Source organism: Symphalangus syndactylus, chromosome 2 (assembly GCF_028878055.3).
Source record: "Symphalangus syndactylus isolate Jambi chromosome 2, NHGRI_mSymSyn1-v2.1_pri, whole genome shotgun sequence".
NCBI lineage: Eukaryota > Metazoa > Chordata > Mammalia > Primates > Hylobatidae > Symphalangus > Symphalangus syndactylus.
Window position 1 is genome coordinate 64,729,451 of NC_072424.2, and position 23,311 is coordinate 64,752,761.

The window sequence follows — 23,311 nt, forward strand, 5'->3', positions numbered from 1 at the left end:
TAATACCTAAATGCAGAGTGAATAAAATATTTTCTAAATAAGAATATTATGTTCAAATTCATAATCATTGTTAAATATTAGGAGTCAGGTTATTTCCCTTGAATTATACAAAATTTCACTATTCTGCTTGAAAAAGTACATGTTATCTTATATTTAATGTCATACTATTCACATCCAGGCTGCCTTTCAACTTCTATTATTTAAAAATATTTTCAGATATCTACATCGCCTGTTATTAAAATGCAAACTATTCTTTGAGTAGAGAACCTTTGTGTAAGGCCTTACAAAGTTCTGATAGAGACGAAGTGCGTGGAAGGAATGACAGTGTGGTGGGAAGGTCCATGCCCTTAGGGGAATGGGTGGGAGACTAAGCTTTGGAGCAGTTAGGTTGGAATTCAGACGAAGCCCTGCCACTTCTAGGCTGCAAAGGCATTGAACAAGGTACTTAACTACCCTCTGCCTCAGTTTCCTTATCTGTGATAAGAATAATGTCATGTAATGATAATACAAACATCATAGGATTGTCAGAATCAAAATGAGAAAATGTATGCAATATTCTTAGCATAGTACCTGCCACATAATAGGCACTCAAAAATAATAAGACCTGCTTTATCACTGGCTCTAAAGTTTTGTCAAATTGGTTTCATAACCCTAAAAAAGCTATCAAATCTTCCTGGGCCTCAGTTTTGTCATTAGGTGAGTAAATTGGGCCAAATTCTATAAAAAGTGCTTTTGGGGGTTAAAATGCTACGACAATGCCCATACACATTGGGATAAACCAAAAATCTATAACGGGCAAATGTGGGAAGTGTCAGGCCTCTGAGCCCAAGCCAAGCCATTGCATCCCCTGTGACTTGCACGTATACACCCAGATGGCCTGAAGTAACTGAACAATCACAAAAGAAGTGAAAAGGCCCTGCCCTACCTTAACTGATGACATTCCACCATTGTGATTTGTTCCTGCCCCACCTTAACTGAGTGATTAACCCTGTGAATTTCCTTCTCCTGGCTCAGAAGCTCCCCCTTTCTACACTGAAATCGAGCTGCATCCACTCTCCAAAGGTGATCATCTTCTCTAATAATAAAGCAAGGTTTGTCTATTTTTAACTTTTTATCGATCCAGTGCTCAGCTTTTTCGCAGCATTTGGGGAGGAGCATTCAATGGCTCATTGCAGAACCTTCCTTGTCCTGATGATTTTGATAATATTATTGACATTCTTTCAGATTCCATAGTGAGTCTTTGTCATGATCAAAGGGCTCATGATGCTGATAACACAAACAAAAGTAACCAGTTCAAGAATTAATTTGGTTAATGAGGATCACTAATACGGATAATTTCTTCCTAATTGTTTTGGCGGGATGCATTATTTGGTTGAGTGTATTATCTTGTCTACACTGATCAAGCTAGGGTGAAACTCTTCTTATTAGCCTTTAACTACGTACTTTACCAACACAGCCTTTGAAATATTTGTTTTCTTTTCATGAAGAGCTTTGAAATTTTTTGCCTAGATTCCAAAGTAAGAAATCAATTTAAATGGCATAACTTTCAAACTAGACTTCTGAAAGACTTTATGTATCATCATTAAATCTAAATTGATATTTTTCTTTAAAAGATGCAACTTTTCTATTTCCTATGTAAATAACTGTGACTCTATTGATTTATAAACTCCAAGAACAATTACCACTAGGGAAAAAGACGGGATAAAGGAGCATTTGTTGTTAAGCAGATATAATATTTTGAACTGATGATAATGTTTCCCTTACAAAACATGCTTGTATTAACTGATATTTATACTCATTTTTGAAAACTGAATTACAGATTTATGAAGGATATATTCAAAACTTAATTCACTAAAAGAAAAAAATAGATATGTCTATTGAAATATCCCCTAAGAAGCAGAAAAATATTTTTGTTCTAGTAATATAAATAGAATAATGCAAATAAGAATGTCACCTGAATTTTAAGTAACACACAGTGTATTTGGACCCCAGATTGACAATTGGCAACAGTACCAGAAAATAAACTAGAAACTAGATGCAGCCAGGCCTTGGCAAATTTTTTTTTATACTGTTGTTAAGAAACTCATAATAACTGCTTCCTCATTGATGTGACCTTCCTTAGTTGACACTCTCTTGATTACAAGTACACGATGCCTACTTTAAATTATGCTTAATCATGAAGGGAATTTATTAGAAGATGCCAGGATATTTGGTGAAACTCAAGAGCTAGAGTTAGGTACGAGGAAATTATCAGGAATCTAGAACCTTATTTTTCTCTTCCCTTTTTTCTCTCCAAGACTGGCTTTGAATATGTCTACACACATGTGGCTAAATGTAGGTGTCCCATAGCTCCTTAGTTTCGATTTCGAGATTCAAACAACTCACAGAGAAAACCAACAAGCATCTCTCACGCACAGTTCAAATTCCTAGAAAAAAAGGGAGTTTGGCCCAGCTATAGTTAGCTGTCTATCCCTAGCCCATCAACAATGGTGCAAACACAGGTTCTGGGAATCTAGTCTTAGCAGGAGGGGAACAGTATGCAGAAAAAGGGGGATCTGGGTTGTACAGACACCCCAAAAAAGTTGTCTTTTCTTCCTTTTGGCTTACACAGACACACACACACACACACCCCTACCATTCTTCCCATTTATTAAAAGGTCTCCCTGCCATATGTGACTTAACCATCTTACACTGAACTACACTCATTCATCCTCTTCCTAAAGGGGATAATCCAATCAATCATATCTAGCAACTGAATACTAAAATGTCATCAATGGGGCCCTCTTCTCAAAGTGAATGATCCCCAGAATAGTCCATTTTTTTCTGTAGATTAGGCTTCATTTTGTTCAGAAAAATAGCTTTCTCTTTTTATTCTGCAACATAATGATTAAATGGTAAAATTAGAAAGTTATCAGTAAAACCACAAACATTCCCACTCAAAAAATGATTACAAGAAGCAAGAATCTTCACAGCAAAATCATACATTGGTTACCAGACCAGAGAATATATTGCATCCTGCAAGACAAGCACTGCAAGAAAGGTTAAGAGTAGGATAAATAGGTTTTATGGGCTTCCATTATTGTTGGAGTGGGTTCCTTCCTAAATCAAGTACTTCACTACAATATAATGCAAATAAAGTTAACCTCTCTGCATGCTGCCTTGACTGACTCAGCCAACCAGTTTCATATTCTTTACATAGCTTTGTTAACTGTAGCTCTCTCTATTGATACAATTTCTCTCTTAGTAAAGATCCTTTTGGTTGTGAGTAAAAACATACACAGATACAAAACCACAGACTTTAAGTTAGCTTAAGGAAAAAATATGTTGGGAGGAGTTTACTGGAAGGGTTCCAGGATACATTAATTCATAACAAATGACCCCAAAACTTAATGGCATAAAACTGCACTCTTTATTTAAGTCAATTTTGGTGATTGTCTGGGTAGTTTTTCTCGTGTGGTCCAGCTCTGGTGGTCTCTGCTGAGATTGTTCCTGCCTCTGCAAGAGCTTGCAGGTCAGTTACAAGCCAGATGATCTACTGTGTTCTCACATTTCTAAGGGTAGGCAGGCTGTCAGCTAGTGCAAAGGAATCAGTGGTTAGAAGGGACTAGGCCATGTGGCTCTCAACATCCAGGATGCTACACTAGGCATCTTCACAGGGTTCCTAAAAGTACAATGAAGAAAGCAGCAAAGTCCTTGAGACTCAGACTCAAAACTCACATGATTCCATTTCTGTCACATTCTATTAGTCAAAATAATTCATAAGGTCAGCCCAGACTCAAGGAACAGAAAACAGATTGTATTAGTCTGTTCTCACATTGCTATAAAGAACTACCTGAGACTGGGTAATATATAAAGAAAAGATGCTTGATTGACTCACAGTTCCATAGTCTGTACAGAAAGCTTGGCTGGGGAGTCCTCAGGAAACTTACAATTATGGCAGAGGCAAAGGGGAAACAGGCACATCTTCCATGGCTGGAGATAAAGCAAGAGAGTGAAGGGGGAGGTGCTGCACACTTAAACAACCAGATCTCGTGAGAACTCACTCACTACCATGAGAATAGCAGAGGGAAATCCACCCCCATGATTCAATTACCTCCAACCAAGCCCCTCCTCCAACATTAGGAATTACAATTCAATATGAGATTTGGGTGGGGACACAAATACAACCATATCATAGATTCAACTCTTGATGGCAGGAGCTGTAGTGGGGACATTTTTGCAGTCTACAACAAGGGATATTTCGAAGAAGTCAAAGATAATTTGCATAGCCAGACACCACAAGGGGCTAGAACTGCGAACTGTAAAGCTGGCAGAGCCTGAGATATTTCCATTTTTATTCAGGCTGTCTGTCTGCCTCTCATCGTATGGCCTCTTACTCTGCTTCTCTCACTAAGACAACTTACTTTATTCAATTACTTTATTCAACTTACTTTATTCAAGGTATGTATGTAAGACCCTAGAGGCCTGCCCCACAAATCCCCAGTGTGCATGTCTTCAGTTCAAGTGATCTGCTCAGACAGCTGAATAGTATCTCTTAGCACCAATTTCAATTCCCAAAACAGAGGATTTGATTGTCCCAGATTTGGGGCAGTGATTCATCCCAATTCATCCACTATTTCTGGATGGGGAGCCACAGAATAGATACGTGGTTACTGTGAGGCCCCTATGCAGAAGAGAGTGGTGTGGGACCCTTCTCAGAGGATGAGAGACTCAGGAGATGCTTTCTATCACAGTATGTAATGGCAAAACCCATATGCCCTGAAAAATTCAACTCTCCAGATGAAGTCAGTATTCTGTTACCAAGTCAGTGCCAGGAAAATGCAAGAAAAATTGAAAACAAGCTTGTCATTTTCTTCTATTTTTTTCTGAGTCTGAAGTGCCCGTAGATACTCTTAGTTCTTCTAGAAAGCTTGAAAGCAATGTTTAATGGAAGTCAAATCTGGTCTGCAGCAGATTTCTTTTTCATTTGATTTTCTCCCTCTTATCTTGGGAACAACCTCTAATGAGAGAAATATTCCAGAGCACCATCTCAAGATGTATCTGGGAAAGGAACCCATTGTACACCAGAGCAAATCGACCCTCTGCTCCCTGACAAGATGCTTGGTTTTCAACAGCTTCCCTGATCCCACTTCTTATGACTTTACCACACTTTTCTCTGCTTCCCGGAGGTTCAGCAAGGCTTCCATCTCCCTGACGGTCTTGTCAGGGCAATCTCTTCACTGGCACCATGGCTTATTTTCTACAGAACCACCGAAAGCAGACATGGTTCCCATGCAGATTATCTTCCCATTTGCACTTACCAATCATGTGAACTCAGGCAGGTCCACCTCCCTGTCAGCTTGTCTCCTGCAAAATTTAGACTTCAAGTATTTTCTCTTACTGCTACCCTGTATGTTTATTATCAGATCAAATGAGACGTCTGCATGCAGTAGCACTTTAAAAACGTTAGAATGCTCTGTACGTGTAGAGAAATGGAACTTCTCTCACAGATACTTGATAGTGAGATAAAGTGGCAGGGGTCATTTCATGTCCAGTGTCATCATACAGATGTAAAATCCCACCTTGGAAATGTAGGTGACCACATGTAGAATTTTACCTCTGCCTGCTCATGAGACCCTGTGCAGAGGACTCAGCTAAGTCATGCTCAGGCTTCTGATCCACAGAAGCCATGAGATAATAAATGTATGTTGTTTAAAGCTGCTAAATTTGTGGTAATTTGTTACACAGCAATAGACAACTAATACAGTGTTCAATCTCAAATGTAAAATAACATTTTACATAACAGAATGCTATGTGTAGGCTTGAGTGAGTGAGTGAGAGAGTGTGTGTGTGTGTGTGTGTGTGTGTATGTATGTGTGTTCCAAAGGAAACGTATTTTAAAATGAAATACATTTTAACATATGGTTTTCAAAAAGCTGAGAAACTGATGATAAATTTACACTTGTTGCTGCAACATCTCAACATTGTAAACCAAAAATAAAATCTAAGACCCCCCCAACCAATTGACTGAAACCCCCTCTCAGTCAAGGGCATTCCAAAGTAAACCTGAAAAACTAGTTCAGGCCATGATGGGAATGGGGGATTAGACACGCCTCATTATACCCTTCTCTCTTTGGAATTGGGCACAATGGACAAACATTAACAGTACAACAGAGATCTCAAGACTGACCAGACAGATTCTTTGTGGCGATAAGGTATATCACAAAATCATAGACAGCAGGCCCTGAAAGAAATAGAAAGTATTTTACCCTAAGATATATTTCTTTGATGTATTTTAAAATGGCCCTGCAAAGCTGTCTCTTGTGGGAGAAATCTACATTCTATAGAGAATCCTCTTCCCTTTCCAGGTTTTTTTTTCTGATCCAAGAAAGACTAACTAAAAGTCTGGAACCTTTAAAAGTCTGATAAGAAATATTTACCATCTAATCTCTCTGAAGCCTGCTGCTTGGAGAATTCATCTGCATAATAAGAACCCTGGTCTCCACAACCCCTTATCTTCATTCAGACATTCCTTCCTATATTGATTCCAGTTCTTTAGATAATAACTTAACACTTTCAACCAATTACCAATCAGAAAATCTTTAAATCCACCTATAACTGGAAGCCACCCTGCCACCATCACTGCTTTGAGTTGTTCTGCCTTTCTGGACCAAACCAATATACACCTTATATGTATCAATTGATGTCTGCTTGTAACTTCTGACCCCCTAAAATGTATAAGACCAAGCTGTAACCCAACCATCTGGGGTACATGTTCTCAGACCCTCCTGAAGCTGTGTCTTTGGCATGCCCTTATTCTTGACAAAATAAACTTCTAAATTGATTGAGAAAAAAAATTTAAAAAAATAAAAACATGATTTTCTTGGTCAGAGCTGGGATACTACTTGCTTGCCATATGACCTTGCACACATTATTTATGGAGTCTTTTATGTTTCACTTTCTGTTTTTTAAATAAGAACAACTCCACCAACTTCAGAGTCTTATGAGAATAAAATGATAAAAGGTATGTGAATATGCTTAGCATACTATTCGGCCATGCTAGAAGACTATAAGGTTAGGTTTTGTTTATTTGTTTGTTTGCTCCTTTCTTGGTGTTCACTGGGTTCAATGGCTGAGTTCCATTACATGTTAACCTTGTCGTTTAGTATAGAAAACAATGTGAGATTTAGCATGATTATTGAAACAGCAAATCTTCAGAAATCCAACAAGCCTATGGCACTCAAACAGCTTAGTAAAACCTACCCAACAAAATTTAAGAAGTCTTGGAAGCAGATGGTTTGGGGCATCTAGGCTCCAGCCCAGGGGCATTTTTGCTGGCATTTGTGAGACTTTTCAAAAACAATAAGCAGTCAACATTGTTCAAGGCTCATTTTTTTCCTGCCTTCTGAGGTGACTACTTGAGCAACATCTTTCAAATAATTCTAATCTAAGAAGAATTTTTTATTTTAACCTTTTAAAAAGGCAATAAAATAAGACATCTATTTTTTTCTCCAAATAGCTATGTATGATAACCTCTACTTATTAGGACATTTGCAAGTTTCTTACCATATATTCTGGCCAAGGCCATCTGTTTTTTTATGAAACATTGTTAGAATTAAATCCCAGAATTTCAGATGAGCTTTCCCTTACACTGTCATATTTCACCTTACCTCCTAACTTTTAAGGGACTGTCCATGAATACCTGAGCCCCAACATCTCAGTCACTTGGCCCTGAAGAAAAATCACAGTGCCACCCACTTATCTTCTGAATCAATGTATCTGAATGTTTAATATTTTCCATTTGTTTTACAGTTTCTTACAAAATAAATTATTTTCCCATTGAGGAGAAAAAAGATTTTTATGCATTTGCATGAAAAGTTTTCAAAGATATTGAAAACTTCAAAGATATTGAAAAAAAGGACACAGTAAAGTAAAAAATAGCTTGCATATCGAGATCTCATGTGTATGGAAATGCATGGGCAAAAGCCTACAGGAGCACAATGGTGGATGCTGGTAACCCATGGAAGGTGAGTGGAGTGTGAGCGGAGAGGGGGCCTGTCACCTTTAGTCATATAAACTTCCATAATAGTAACATTTTTTAAACTCAGGCTTAAAATTTTTTAAACTCAATTTTTTAAACCCACACTATTTAATTTTTAAATTGTTTTTAACTGGGAGTGGGTAGGAGGCATGCATTCCTTGACCAATAGAGGCAATTTTTCTTTTTTTGAGACAGAGTCTCGCTCTGTCGCCCAGGCTGGAGTGCAGTGGTGCGATCTCGGCTCACTGCCAGCTCCGCCTCCTGGGTTGATGCCATTCTCCTGCCTCAGCCTCCCAAGTAGCTGGGACTACAGGTGCCCGCCACCATGCCCAGCTAATTTTTTGTATTTTTAGTAGAGACGAGGTTTCACCATGTTAGCCAGGATGGTCTCGATCTCCTGACCTCGTGATCTGCCCACCTTGGCCTCAATAGAGGCATTTTTAATTTATGAGCCCATGGGAGAAGCCCATGTGCCTATACTCAAATGGCAGCTCCTCACAATGACGCAAACATTCTGTCTAAAGTGCCCTCTCGTCTTCCAGTCTGTTCCTGTTTCTGTTTTTTCCCTCATGATACTTGCCATAATCCAAAATTAATAAGTATCTGTTGGCCTCTCTTCTCTCCCAGCTAGAATACAGGCATTATGAGGGCAGGAGTCTCATCAGTCTTGTTCAGTTTTCATCTCCAGTATCTAGAGGAGAATCGAGCATTGAGTAGATGCTCAACAAATATTTGAATAAATATAAGAATGAATGAGACAAATGCCCTTGTGCCATTATTGTCTGCTGTAAAACTCTGAAGGAGCAGGGGCTGCAAGCAAAAATAGCAGTGGACCCAAGTTTTACATCTGCTTCCAAAGTACTCTTTCTTATTTGTTAGAGAAGACATTTGTTTCAAGAGATCCAAGAGAAAATTTGCCTGGTGGAAGATCCTAGCAGCCCCAGACTCTGAACAGGAAGTGTCTACCAACCAGATACTGGCCCAGCTCCCACACAGCGTAAGACAATGTATTAATCAGGGCTCTCCAGAGAAACAGAACCAATTGTGTGTGTGTGTGTGTGTGTGTGTGTGTGTGTGTGTGTGTACAGAAAGAGAGAGATCGATGTTAAGAAATTGGCTCACACAGTTGTGGAGCCTGGCAAGCTCAAAATCTGCAGGGTAGGCGGGTAGGCTGGAGACCCAGGGAAGAGCTGATATTGCAACTCAAGTCTGAAGAGAGTCTAGAGGCAGAATTCCCTCTTCCTTGGGGAAACTCAGTCTTTTTTCTCTTGAGGCCTTCAACTGATTGGATGAGGCCTACCACATTATGGAGGATAATCTGCTTTACCCAAAGTCTACTTTGAGTTTAAATGTTAATCTCATCTTAAAAAAAAAGAAGAAGAAGAAGAAAAAACACTCAGCCAAGCACTGTGGCTCACACCTGTAATTGCAACACTCTGGGAGGCCAAGGCAGGTGGATCACCTGAGCTCAGAGTTCGAGACCAGCCTGGGCAACATGATGAAACCCTGTCTCTACAGAAAAAATACAAACATTAGCCAGGCACCCTGGCACCTGTGTGTAATCCCCAGCTATTCAGGAGGCAGAGGCATGAGAAATGCTTGAACCCAGATGGTCAAGGCTACAGTGAGTGGAGATCCTGCCACCGCACTCTAGTGACTAGTGTTTTGACTAATCTGGGTACCCTTGCCTAGCCGGGTTGAAACACAAAATTTATCATCATGGGCAGGATGACGGAACCTCAGCTGGAGCCTTAGCTGTGTAGGTAACACAGAGAGTATCCTGTGGTGAAAAAATTAGAAACAGACATTGTGTGAGAAAGAAGGGGCAAGTTTTGTGTAACCTCCTGACAAATTTTGAATCTCTGTTAATCCTCTTTTATGCAAGTATCAGAAGATCACTTCATGTTCAGCCATAGGAGCCCTCTCCTCACAGCCCCATATCAGCCAAGTGCATACAGATACAAGCTGCAGGCAAAGATAAAGCGTCTCTGAATCCCCAGCTGTGTCTGTAGGGACACTCTTCCTTAGTGCCACTATATTCCTCATACTAGTAAGGAAGCCAGCCAATTCTACTCAATGTACAAGTAAGTACATTGAAATGCAGACTGTCTAAATAAGCAAACTGAAGGGGCACACTGGGAAAGTTATCCAGATAATTCAGGACACAATTGAGCAGGTGTCTTGGTCTGTTTTGTGCTGCTTTAACGGAATAGTGAAGACTGGATGATTTATAAAGAATAGAAATGTATGTCCCACAGTTCTAGAAGCTGGGTAACCAAGTTCAAGGTGCCAGCATGTAGTGACTAGTTAGGGCCTTCTTGCTGCACCATCCCAAGGCAAAAAATGGAAGGACAAGACGGGGATGAATGCTGTGTCCTCATGTGGTGGAAATGCAGAAGACAGCAAACTCACCCCCATAACCCTTTTTATACTGACATTAATCCATTCATAAAGGCAGACCCCTCCTGACCTAAACACCTCTCCGAAGGCCCTACCACCCAACACTGTTGCATTGGGGATTAAATTTCCAACATATGAATTTTGGGGACACATTCAAACCAGGCAAGTTTGAAAAGCTTATATTTGGGGTTTACATTATTCCAGCTGGTGAACTTCACCAGTTAGACAACCTTTATGACACAACTCAGGTGAATGTTCTGTTATCCCGGTTGTTCAATCAAGATCCATTGAGAGCTGTAGTGGGTGGGGGAAGTGAATCAGGAGCAACCACTTCAGGAAAGTGAGGATAAATGAAAGAAAGGCTGAGCTAGGCACGGAGAACCTGAATTCTAGATTTTAACACCTCTCTTGATCATTTGGGACAAGTCACTTAACCCTAAACCTCAGTTTCTTCTCTGATTCTCCTTTAGCCCTATAATTTCATGGGATGTCTAATCTCAGACACTCTGCTGGCCATGTGGCCTCAGATCCCTCTCCTAATGCCTAATATGTGTTAGCACCCTTGTGCTTTCAAATATCTACTACTACTGCTCGTTTTATTTCTACCACTTAAAGAATGGAAAACCCATATTTAAAAAAAATCTATTTCCCCCACAATAGTGTGTCTGAATACAGATTCTGAATTGCTTTACACATATACTGTATGTTTATCTAATTATAAGTAGAAAATAATATTGTGCCAGTGATAAAAATGAAGCTAGGAACTATCAAGAGAGCCTGGTCCTATTTCCAAATACCATTATATTCTTTAGTATTTTGGTTTCAAATCAGCTTCCAATATTTGGGGAGTCAGTTTTTCTTTTTTGATATTTTTTCTGCTCAACTGATTCAGAAAATCTCTTGTTGCTATGGAAGTCAAATGGGTTTTTTCATCTGTTTTAAAATCGTCTCCTCATGCCTTTACAATTAAAAGTCATACCTAATTATAATGCTAACCTACTGAATGTGGATCACATATTAAACAAAAGAAAATAGATGTTCATGATGTCAGGTTCGTAAGAAAAAGAATTTTTTTAATTTAATTATTTTACCAGACTTTAAGTCTTTCCCATTCTTACACATCCCATTTGAATGACACTAAAATGTATAAAATCAATTATATGAGTTTCATTTGCCCAAGCTTGGTATAAAATTTTATTATTCCTTTCCTGAGTATCTGGTTATTCTAATTAATTTTCTCCTCCTTATCAGCGGATTTAATGATTCACTTCCATGCCCCTCTTTTGCCAAGTGCGTCAGCATGTATTGTTAGCCAGAGGTGTCTCCATAGCTATTAAGAAGCTCTGACTCGGTGAAGAAACAGAAGCAGTGTGCTGAGCGGGAGAAGAGGGATGAGGTCATGCCTTTGAGCACTGACTATAACCTTTATGTTGCTCTTGGTTTTTGTAATGCACACATATGCACATGCAAATATACGTGTGCACACAAAAATGCATGCCTAGCTGTATGAATTCTCACGTCAGAAATGAGTGGCGAGTGAAGATCAGAACAGATTTCACATTTTTAACCTAGTCTAAATTCAGCTCCTTTGCAGAACTTCATCTGAGTAATCCCTTTTAAATCTGAGCCCTCCAGTTACTCCAGATTTTCTTAGCATTTAGTTACTTACGTGCATGCCTCTGCTGTCATAGCAAAGGCACAGGCTGACATCCACAGCAGGGAAGATAAGTAATAAATGCATGAACTTGTGGCACAAGATCAAGCACTGGGTGTACAGGCTCATGACTGGCATTGAGGAACATGGTAAAAAAGGAAGGGAAATAAAGCAAGTAAGATTTTTGTTTGAACATTAAGGAGAATTTTTTGGTTAGGTACAATGGAACAGTTTATAAAATGTGGTAGTATGATCCCCAATCCTGGAGCACATAAAGAAGAAAATAAAAAACATTTTCCTGAAGTTGCTTGGGTCAGAAATGTCAGAGATGCAGTGCAAATCATCTTATCAGCTATTTGAGAATGGTCAGATGTAGACATGAAGAGATTAACATAATTATTTGTTCTATAAATACAGTCATACACCACATAATGATATTTTGGTCAACAACAGACCACATATATGATGGTGGTCCCATAAGATGGAGCTGGAAAATTCCTATTACCTTGTGCCATCCTAACATCATGGCACAATGCATTACTCATGTGTTTGTGGTGATTTGGTGTAAACCTACTGGGCTGCCAGTCATATGAAAGCATATCACAGGCTGGGTGCTGTGGCTCACACCTGTAGTCCCAACACTTTGGGAAGCTGAGGTGGGCAGATCACTTGAGGCCAGGAGTCTGAGACCAACCTGCCCAACATGGTGAAATCCTGTCCCTACTAAAAATACAAAAGTTAGCCGGGTGTAGTGGTGCATGCCTACAGTCCCAGCTTCTCAGGAGGCTGAGGCAGGAAAATTACTTGAACCTGGAAGGCAGAGATTACAGTGAACCAAGATCCTGCCACTGCACTCCAGCCTGGGTGACGGAGCAAGACACTGTCTCCAAAAATAAGATAAAAAATAAAATAAAAATAAAAGCATACCACATACAATTATGTATAGTACATAATACGTGATCTCTGTTACTGGTTTATGTATTTACTATACTATACTTTTATTGTTATTTTAGTGTGCTCCTTCTACTCATTAAAAAAATGTTAACTGGCAAACAGCCTTAGGCAGGTCCTTCAAGAGGTATTCCAGAAGAAGGCATTACTATTATAGTAGATGACAGCACCATCCATGTTACTGCCCCAAAGACCTTCCTGTGGGATAAGATGTGGAGGTAGAAGACAGTGATATTGATCATTCTGACCTTGTGTAGTCCAAGGCTAATGTATATATTTTTGTCTTAATTTTTAACAGAAAAATTTAAAAAATACAAAAAATGTAAATAGGAAAAAGCTTATAAAATAAGGATATAAAAAAAGAAAATATTTTTGTACAGCTGTACAATGTGCACCACTGCACCTGGCTAACTTTTGTATTTTTAGTAGCGACAGGATTTCACCATGTTGGTGTTTTTTTTTATCAAGAAGTAAAAAAAAATTTAAATACTTATAAAGTAAAAATGTTACAATAAGCTAAGGTTAATTTATAATTGAAGAAAATATTGTTTATAAATTTAATGTAGCCTTAGTGTACAGTGTTTATAAAGTCTACAGTAGTGTACCGCAATGTTCTAGGCCTTCATACTCACCCACCACTCACTCGCTGACTCACCCAGAGTAACTTTCAGTCCCACAAGCTCCATTCATGGTAAATGCCCTATACAGATGTACCATTTTTTTTTCTCTTGCATACTGTATTTTTACTGTACTTTTTTATGTTTAAATACACAAATACCATTGTGTTACAGTTGCCTACGTTATTTGGTACAGTAACATGCTATACAGGTTTGTAGCATAGGAGCAATAGGCTATATCACATGGTCTAGGTGTGTAGTAGGCTATACCATCTAGATCTGTAAGTACACTGTGATGTTCACACAGGGACAAAATTGCCTATTGACACATTTCTTAGAATATGTCCCTGATGTTAAGCAATGCAGGACTATACTTAGTAAGCACCTATTATATGCCCAACTCTCTGTTAGGCCCTGGAGACACAATAAACAGACTCTATTTTCAAAGCCCTCATAGTCTTAGGGGTAGGACAAACAGACAAGCAAAAATTACTCTACAGTTCAGGACATCATTCTAGAAAACCCTAGAAGAGAAGTTGCACTGGGTGCTATGGAGAAGAAGAGAGGCGCCTTCCCTGGAGCAATGGTATGCTAGGGAAGGCTTCCTGACAATATCCAGTCCTCTAGTTTGAAAAATAAAATCATCATGTGACTATGAAGAAAGCTCATAGTCATTTGCATGACTGAAAAAATATGCATTGGAATCGTATCTCGGGGCATGGGGCAGATTGCACTACTAACACATAAGACAAATCAGGAATATTTACAATTATCCTTAAAAATCCTACATATTGCTGATAAAGTACTAAGTGCATGAATATATGCATAGTTTTGTGTTGTGGCTATATTTAGTAAGTAATATATATGCCTCAATATGCCATCCATGCAATAAATGCAAGAATCACACTCTGTGGCAAGATGCTCTCAATGTGAGACACAAGGAAAATGTGATAGCAGGTGATATACTCATTTAGTGATATAGCAGAACTGTTTGCAGTACTTAAATTCTTTCTCTCTTTCTCTGCCTTTATATTTTCTTTCAAGCATAGGTAGTTACATTTGTCTAAGTTAAACTTCTCTTTATAACAGTAAAGTTGTAAACTTCTTACAACAGAAATACGTTACAGTTTGAACAAAGTTTTTGAAAATTTTTAAAATCATCTTAAAACAATGATCCACAGTACTGAAGAACTCAGTGAAAGAGTAATTACACAGCCTGGGCGACAAAGCGAGACTCCGTCTCAAAAAAAAAAAAAAAAAAAAAAAGAGTAATTACAAGTTACTCATGTTTATTAATTCTTAAGGTTCCTTATATTTTAATGCCTTGCAATAATGAATTATTTCAATCATAGGAATTATAGCTTGCACATAAAATTATAGTCAATAATTTTAAATTAATAAATGAAACAACATAGTACTAGTAAAAGAAAAAGGAACATATTTAGAGACATATTCTTCAAATTTATTGAGCTTCATTCACCCACAGATTTTGTTGTTCGAGCTGTTGCTTCAGAACCAAATCTGCTCAATGAATATCACCTTATGCCTCGTTTCCCTCGTCTTTATAGGTCAAATTCCCTATCACTGCCTCCACTCCATTCCATATGTGGGCTTCCAGACCAAATCTGACTTGAGGGACTCAGCATCCAGGGCTTTCCACCTCCTTCACTGAAGCCACCTGAGGGGCTCCTCCATCCGTCCTGGGCATGCTCACTGCTCCTCTGACAGAGCAAGCCATTGACTTGAAGCAGTTCTCGGAGTCTCACCATCTCTGCAGGAGTGTTCCTACCTGATAATGAGGCTCTCACTCCTGGCACAGAATCTATCCCACTCCCCCCACTTTCTATGAGTTCCAGTTCAGAGGTTCTCAATGATTCTCAACTGAGAACACTAGAACTTCTTAGTACAGTGGTTCTCAAATTTGGTTTCACATTTTATTCATCTGGGAAGTTCTGTATTTTTTTTTTTTAATACCGGTGCCTAGCCATCACCCACATAAATTCTGATTTAATCGTTCTGGAATAGGTTTGAGTCATCAACAGTTTTTAGAAATTTCCTAGGTGGTTCTAATGTGCAGTCAGGGCTGAAGACCACTATCTTTGTGGGCTTCTTGCAGGCCTCACCTTCCCAGTCAATGCCAAGAGCCAAACCAGTCCATCCAGGGGTCTACATACACACACACAGACACACACACCAAACTTGCTATAAGTAAATAGCTCAAGGAATGATAGCAAATAGATGGTCTTCCTTATTCTAAGTGAAGTAACTCAGGAATGTAAAACCAAACACTGTATGTCCTCACTCATAAGTGGAAGCTAAGCTATGAGGATGCAAAGGCATAAGAATGATACAATAGACTCTGGGGACTGGGGGGAAAGGGTGGGAGGGGGCTGAAGGATAAAAGACTGTAAATTGGTTATAGTGTATACTTCTCAGGGGATGGATGCACCAAAATCTCAGAAATCACTACTAAAGAACTTATTCATGTAACCAAACACCACCTGTTCCCCAAAAACCTATGGAAATAAAAAATAAATAGGAATTCTCTAACACCCACAAAAAAAATAGACGGTCTTCCCCTTTATCTAAGTTGTTCTAATTGATCCAGTCTTTCTTGGAGGGTGGTACAAAATGAAAGGATGGGTGGTTTCAAATTTTTCAGACTCTGAAAAAAACTGAATACAGGATCTGGGTGGGAAATAATATTACCGAGAAGAGGGAAGAAGGAAAACAGCTGAAAATAAAAGTCAGGTTAAGCGATTGAGTCCAAGGTAAAAAATTATAAGAAGAAACAGAAAAGTAAGAAGGAAATAATTTAGATATTTTAGGAAGGTTAATGTTATTTCAATGAACAGACTTACAAATAAGGAAACTCTCCATCCAGTTATTAGCATCATCCAATGACTGAGGCCCTGTGGATAATGCAAAGTATACAGGTCCTGAGCTAAAGTGGACAGATGGAATCTCATCTCCACCTCTTTCCAGCTCTGGAATCTTGGGCAATTGTGGGAGACTTTCCAAGATTCCCACAGCAAGATCTTTTCTCACATATTATCTTCTTATAATATGAGATTGAATCTCCTCCTGTTGTGAGGTGGGATCTGTGCTTCCCATCCCTTGAGTCTAGGAGGTAAGTACAGGGGTGTGTAAGACGGTGTGGGAGCCAAGAAGGAACTTGCTGACCTGCATTGTTGGGGACTGATTCAAAAAAGAGGTGATGCTCAGTCTGAGTATGGAATGCTGAGATGGAGTTTGCCAGGCAGAGAAAGGGTATTTCAAGTAAGGAGAACCAACATATCTGAAGGCTTGAAAATACAAATGTGCATTTTCATTACACCAGGCTTCTGAAACTCAGCTGCATGGACATATTCTTAAAAGATTTAAAGAATTTTTATTATTTTAAAGGGTTAATATCTTATTCAAGTTTATTGAATAGATATAATTCTTCATAACCAGAGACAATACAAGGCACATAAAATGCACATTTTCTAGAGAAACATAGAGCTTCTGAATTGGAGGGGACCTCAGGGATCTTTTATCTCAGCCCCCATGTACCCATGTGCCATGGCTGAGTGATATAGTATAATGAGCAGAAAGACTGTGAAACCAGACACGTAGCTAAAGAGCAAGTGCAATTAAAGGTTAAAATTAGATTATTATTCCTTTTGATGCCCTTCCCCCATGGCATATCACAAAACATAAAAGCAAAGGCAAGGGAAAAAAACAGCAACTGGGAAGACTCTACCCTCTAGCCAACCTATCACAATTATAATGTGGTATTTGAAAGAAGAAAAGACATTTCAAAAGGGCACCATTATTAATGCCACCAAGAAGGGATTGGAAAGTTGCAGTTTAAATCATTGATTTTGTGCCAGTTCTCTTGTTTATATAAATATCAATTCTCACTGTGAATTATTGCACCTTTATTTAGTTAGGAATACATTTTAAAAATGCCTTGCTAAAAGGTGTGATTCAATGGAAAGTATTATCAAGTAGTGCAATGATCCATAAATAGCTATTATTATTATTTAACATTCGTTAAATACCCACAGTGAGCTAAGCACTGTACCAAACTTTGGGAGGATGTGTTTCTTACTCTGACAAGGACAGATCAAATACACAGAAGAGAGGAAAGCTTAGGATCAGGGAAATTTATATTTCTACTCCAACATTTCCGTGGTTCACTTGTCAAATTAACAAAATTCAAGATATTATAATAGTATTAATAATAGTTATTTCTTGTGTTCCGTGTTTTATACATTACAAAGTGTTTTATAAACCTATCTCATTATATAACTTGGCATATAGTCTCTGGAAGATGTGAGAATAAGAGAGGTAATTTTATTTCAAGAGAAGCATCAGCTGATTTGTTGGAGCATGGAAGGGCAGTCATACTGAAAGAGAGGGGAGAGATTTTTTTGGATAGGTAGTATATGCAAAAAACAATTGTTCCTCTCACCTGGCTTTCAGCTATCAGTTTCCCTCCCTGAAAACAGTCACTGTAATCACGTTTTTGCATATCAACCCAGAGATAATAAATGAGTATACTAACATACAGCTTACACATGTGGTATCACACTATGTTCACTGTTCTGCACCCTATTTTCTCTTATATTTTGGAGGTTATTTCATGCTACATTATTATTTTTAATGATTGCATCCTATTCCATATATAAGTGTACCACAATTTATTTAACTGGTCTGTTATTAAAGCATATTTACAGAACTTTTGTCACAATTTTTGTTTGTTTCTGAAAAATTCTGCTATTACAAACAATAATTAAATAAGTAGCTTTGTAGAAACACCTCTGCAAGTATATATGTAAGATAATTTCCTGTAAGTGGAATTGCTGAGCCAAAGTGTATGTGCCTTGGTAATTTGGTAGTTACTGCTAAATTCCCTCTGGAAAATGTATACTGGCTGCAATTCCTAGCAGCCTGTTTCCCCACGCTGTCACCAACACAATGTGTTATCAAAATTTGAGATATTTCATAATCTGATGAGTGAATAGCAGAATCTCATGGTAGTTTCATTTGCATTCCTTCTAAGTATAAGATTGCTTAAGCATTTGTTCATAGTTTAACAAAAACATTAGTGGTTCCTTTTCTGTGAACTCTATATTTTCAGTTCTTTTATAGGGTGGGTGTTCTTTTTTGAATTGGTTTTTGGCAACTCCTTTAATATTGATGAAATTAGTCCTTAGTACATAATCTGAATTGCAAATATTTTTCCTAGTGTGGCATTTGTTTTCATTAATGGTATTTTTATATTACAGAATTATCTAGTTTTAATAACTTAGTGTATTAATCAATCTTTTGTGGCCTCTAAGTTTTGTTTCACATTCATAAACATCTCTATTAATACAAGATTATTTTTTAAAAAGAAACTTCCTAGTTTTCACTTATGATTTTTTTTATGTAAATTGTTAATAGCTTTGGTATTTATTTTATTATGAGGTAGGGATCTAACTGTATTTTTTTAATAGATGACTATTAAGTGGTCCCAACTCTATTCATGAATAATTCAACTTTCTTCCATGAGTTTGAAATACTTCTGTCATATACTAAATTCCCTTGTAGGGAAAGTGCTTTGTAAATGCCATCATTATTCAGTTTAGAAACGTAGACATTCCCCTGGGTTAATTCACTAGAGTTGATGGTTGATAATAACCTACTGAATCCAAGCAGATGTGTGGGGCAAGAAACACAGAAAAGCAATATGCAGGAAGCAGGAGGGGTGCCTAGTTGGAATTAAGAGAGCAAATAGGACCAGAGGAAAAATAAGATTAAAATGTCAGAGAAAAAGTAGGGACAACTCCAAAACAAATACTTTAATGATATAAAATGTAATGAGAGGACACCTACTCCAACTCCTCCTGATAAAGTTCAAGCTGCATCACATGAACTCCAGGACTTTTCTGGTCTGGTCTCTACCTACCTCTCTAGCCTAGTGTAGACTTCTCACTAATTATCTTTCAGGTTTCAGCTTGAACATTATTTTCCGCCATATACTTCCATGACTTGGCAAAGAATGAATCAAGTGTTCCTTTTTTGGTCCCTGCAGCATTCTGTGCATTGTATTGTCTAGTCTCTTAAAGCTTTCACCTCTGTTGTGGACATTTTTCTTCACTCCCAGCTTCTAGTCATCTCTCTCAGTAACTAAGTTTCTCTCTGGATGACTTCTCCTTCTCTTACACTAAGCCCAGGTGCTTCTGATGGCACTGACTTGACCCCATCCCTGAGGTCCCACACATGACCTAGGCAAAGCTGCTTGATATGAGTCACTCTCCACTCCCCAGTGATTGGTTCAGGGATTGGCACGTGCCCAAGGAGAGCTAATGTGACACAGTGAAACTTGGTCTGGGGAGCCTGAATGAAAACTCAAACCAGAAGTCATCTTACAACAACAGGGGTCTGCAGAGTGGACCAAAAATGAAGTAGAACCAAGAAATGGAGGGACAGGGAAAACCATCTGAAGCCCTAGATCAAACTGGAAACAAATCTCATCCCTGGATTATCTCATTAGTAATAAATTCCTTGGTTTTCCTCACATTGTTTTAAGCTGAATTTTCTGTCACTTCTAGAAAATGACTGCAACTTCTTAACAGCTCCTGAAGGTTGTTTCTTAAGGGAAGAAACTTTGTCTTAATGCTATTGTATTCCCAGGGCTCCATTCCTGGAGCACAGCAGCATTCAATAAACACACAGGGAGGAAAAAGGAATAAAAAATTCGACAAAGTTCTTTTAAATCCTAAAGTAACAACTGCTTCCAGGTATGGATATTCTACTCACAAAAGATCACTGAGTTGACTGATGGCAGAATCTGGATTCAAATCTAGGCTGACCTGGGCCCAAATCCTTGGTTTGCTCACCTATGGTTTGATATTAAAATGGTGATGATACCCTCTTTTATTGCCGGAACCAAGGAGTGTGCCAAAGAAGGTTCCTGCTTTGCCAAAAACCCTCAGGAAAAAGCAAAGAAATTTTGCAGAGCTGAAGATCAAGCACCTGAGAAAGAAGTTTGCCCAAAAGATGCTTGTAAAGGCAAGGAGAAAGCTTATCTGTGAAAAACTGAAGCACTATCACAAGGAATATAGGCAGATGGACAGAATGGAGATTCGAATGGCCAGAATGGCAAGAAAAGCTGGCAACCTCTATATACCTGCAGAATCCAAATGGGCATTTATCATCAGGATCAGAAGTACCAATGGCGTGCACGCAAAGGTCTGAAAAGTATTATTGCAGCTTCTTCACCTCTGTCGGATCTTCAATGGAACCTTTGTGAAGCTCAGAAAGCCTTCAATTAACATACTGAGGCTTGTAGAGCCACACATTGCATGAGGGTACCCAAACTTGAAGTCAGTAAATGAACTAATCTACAACAGTGGTTATGGTAAAGTCAATAAACTAATCGCCTTGACAGATGACACTTTGCTTGATCTCTTGGCAAATATGGCATCATCTGCTTGGAGAATCTGATTCGTGAGATCTATACTGTTGGAAAACACTTCAAAGAAGCAGATAACTTCCTGTGGCCCTCCAAATTATCCTCTCCATGAGGAGGAATGAAGAAAAGACCACTCATTTTGTAGAAGGTGGAGATGCTGGCAACAGAGAAGACCAGATCAACAGGCCTATTATGGGAATGAACTAAGATGTCTACCATGATTATTTTTGTAATCTAATCCGTTAGTAAACAGTAACTGTTTTCAAATTGAAAAAAATAAAATGATAATAATATAACAGCACATATCAAATACTTATTCTCTGTTAGAACTGATTATTTCACACCTTTTCTCCTGTAGCCTCACTGTCCTTCAGAAACTTTATGGATTAGAAAAACCACGAACTGTCTAAATTCTACAAAAAACGCATCATGGATATGAGCAATTACTCTGATTTCTGCAAATAAAATTGTTTCATTTAGCTTCCAATTGCCTCTGCTAATGAGAGAACATAAAATTGTGGATAATCAAAAGTCATTGATATGTGTTTGGAGACCTTGTTTTATGATGAGTTCAGCAGTAAATTTTCCTTGCTAATTTCATTTTGCCTCCAGTGGGAAAAAAAAATGAGTTTGGATTGTCTGAGCATATGTTAACTGGGTGATAAAAAAGATAATTATTGTGCTGGACATGAACAGAAATCATTTTATTTTTTAATTTTATTTTATTTTAGATTCAGAGGGGATGTGCAGGTTTTTACATGGGAATATTGCATGATGCTGAGATTTAGACTCTAGAGATCCCATCGCCCAAGTAGCAAACATAGGTAGTCTTTTGGAATCCCCAGTGTCTATTATTTCCATCTTTGTATCCACGTATACCCAATGTTTAGCTCCCACTTATAAGTAAGAACATACAGTATCTGGTTTTCTAGAAACCATTTTTAAATGTCCTTAAAATTTACTTCATGTAATCTACAAAGCAGGTAACCCACAAGCAGACAATTGAGGGGTGAATGTCAACCAAATATAAGAAAATTTTTGTTCTACTGCATTATTATGATTTTAAACAGAGCATTATAATTTTTTATTTTGCAATAATTAAAAGCAATCTTACCTACTTTAGTTGGTGGAATTTTCATTAAGTGTAAAATTTTATATCACTTGAATATTCTCATGTTTCAATTGCTATCTTAAAATAGCACAAATAATGGCTGAAACATTATTCATTCTATTCATAAGTTAATGCTGCTTAAATTCTGTTAGTAAAATGTATTATGCAAAAATTCTTTATGCATTTTTTTCATCCCTTACATTCTTAGCTATGCAGGGGTTAAAGGTCATGCAGAATACTTAAAGGTATTGTTTGGGTATTTTCAGGGGAAAAAAAAAGGTTACCTAAACTAAGTGAAGTAACCAACTTTTACAAAGCTCTTCTCATCTTCTCATTACAACTGGTGGTTGTACATATGGAAATATTGTTGTATAGGGCAGTTTTCCAAGTTGTATGAAAAGCCTTGAAATATTTAGCATTTTACTCTATTACAATTTGAGAAGTTATATTAAAAAATAAAGAAACAAAAAGATATATGTCACTGCAGCACTATTTATTACAGGGGAAAAAATTCTAAATTTCTAATAATAATGGCATATCCATGACTTTAAAAATCATATTTCAAAGATTATTTCATAGCCAAACAAGCTAATTATAATATAATTATTTTTAAGTCTTAAAAAGGGCAGGGAATTATCCCAGATATCTATATGAGTGTGTATGTGAGTTGGGGGAACTCTGGAAGAAAATCTGCCAGTGATTATTGGTGTTATGGCATATAGATGATTTTTACTTCTCATTTTCAACCTGCTAAATCATCATGAGTTTCTGTAATAAATCTGTATAACTTTCATCAGAATAAATTCTGTTTTCGTAACTAGATCCTAGTTCCCAGAGCAGGCAGATTAGGTAAACAGCCCTCTTTACAGGATGGTTTCTAAAAAGAGGCTTGAACACAGGAGCATGTTCTACCGCTGCTGTTTCTAGTTAGCTAGTTCTTTATTACAGCTGTATTTCACAGCTTGGTCTATAATATAGAAATTCTCTAGCAAGGTTGGATACCTCCTTACTATTCAGTAGGAGGATTTACTTCCCTGGGGGGTAAAAAGTGTATCTTCATTCTACCTTCCACCTTCTCCTTTTAAATCCTTGGCTTTTAACTCCACTGTAG

The 23,311-nt window shown here is 38.0% G+C and overlaps 1 protein-coding gene and 1 pseudogene across 1 annotated transcript in view; both read left to right on the top strand.

Moving 5' to 3' along the window:
- HTR1E (5-hydroxytryptamine receptor 1E) overlaps window positions 1–23,311 on the top strand; it is a 76,006-nt gene that overhangs the window by 12,817 nt on the left and 39,878 nt on the right. The window lies entirely within an intron of this gene.
- On the top strand, window positions 20,291–21,296 carry LOC129462147 (large ribosomal subunit protein uL30-like; annotated as a pseudogene).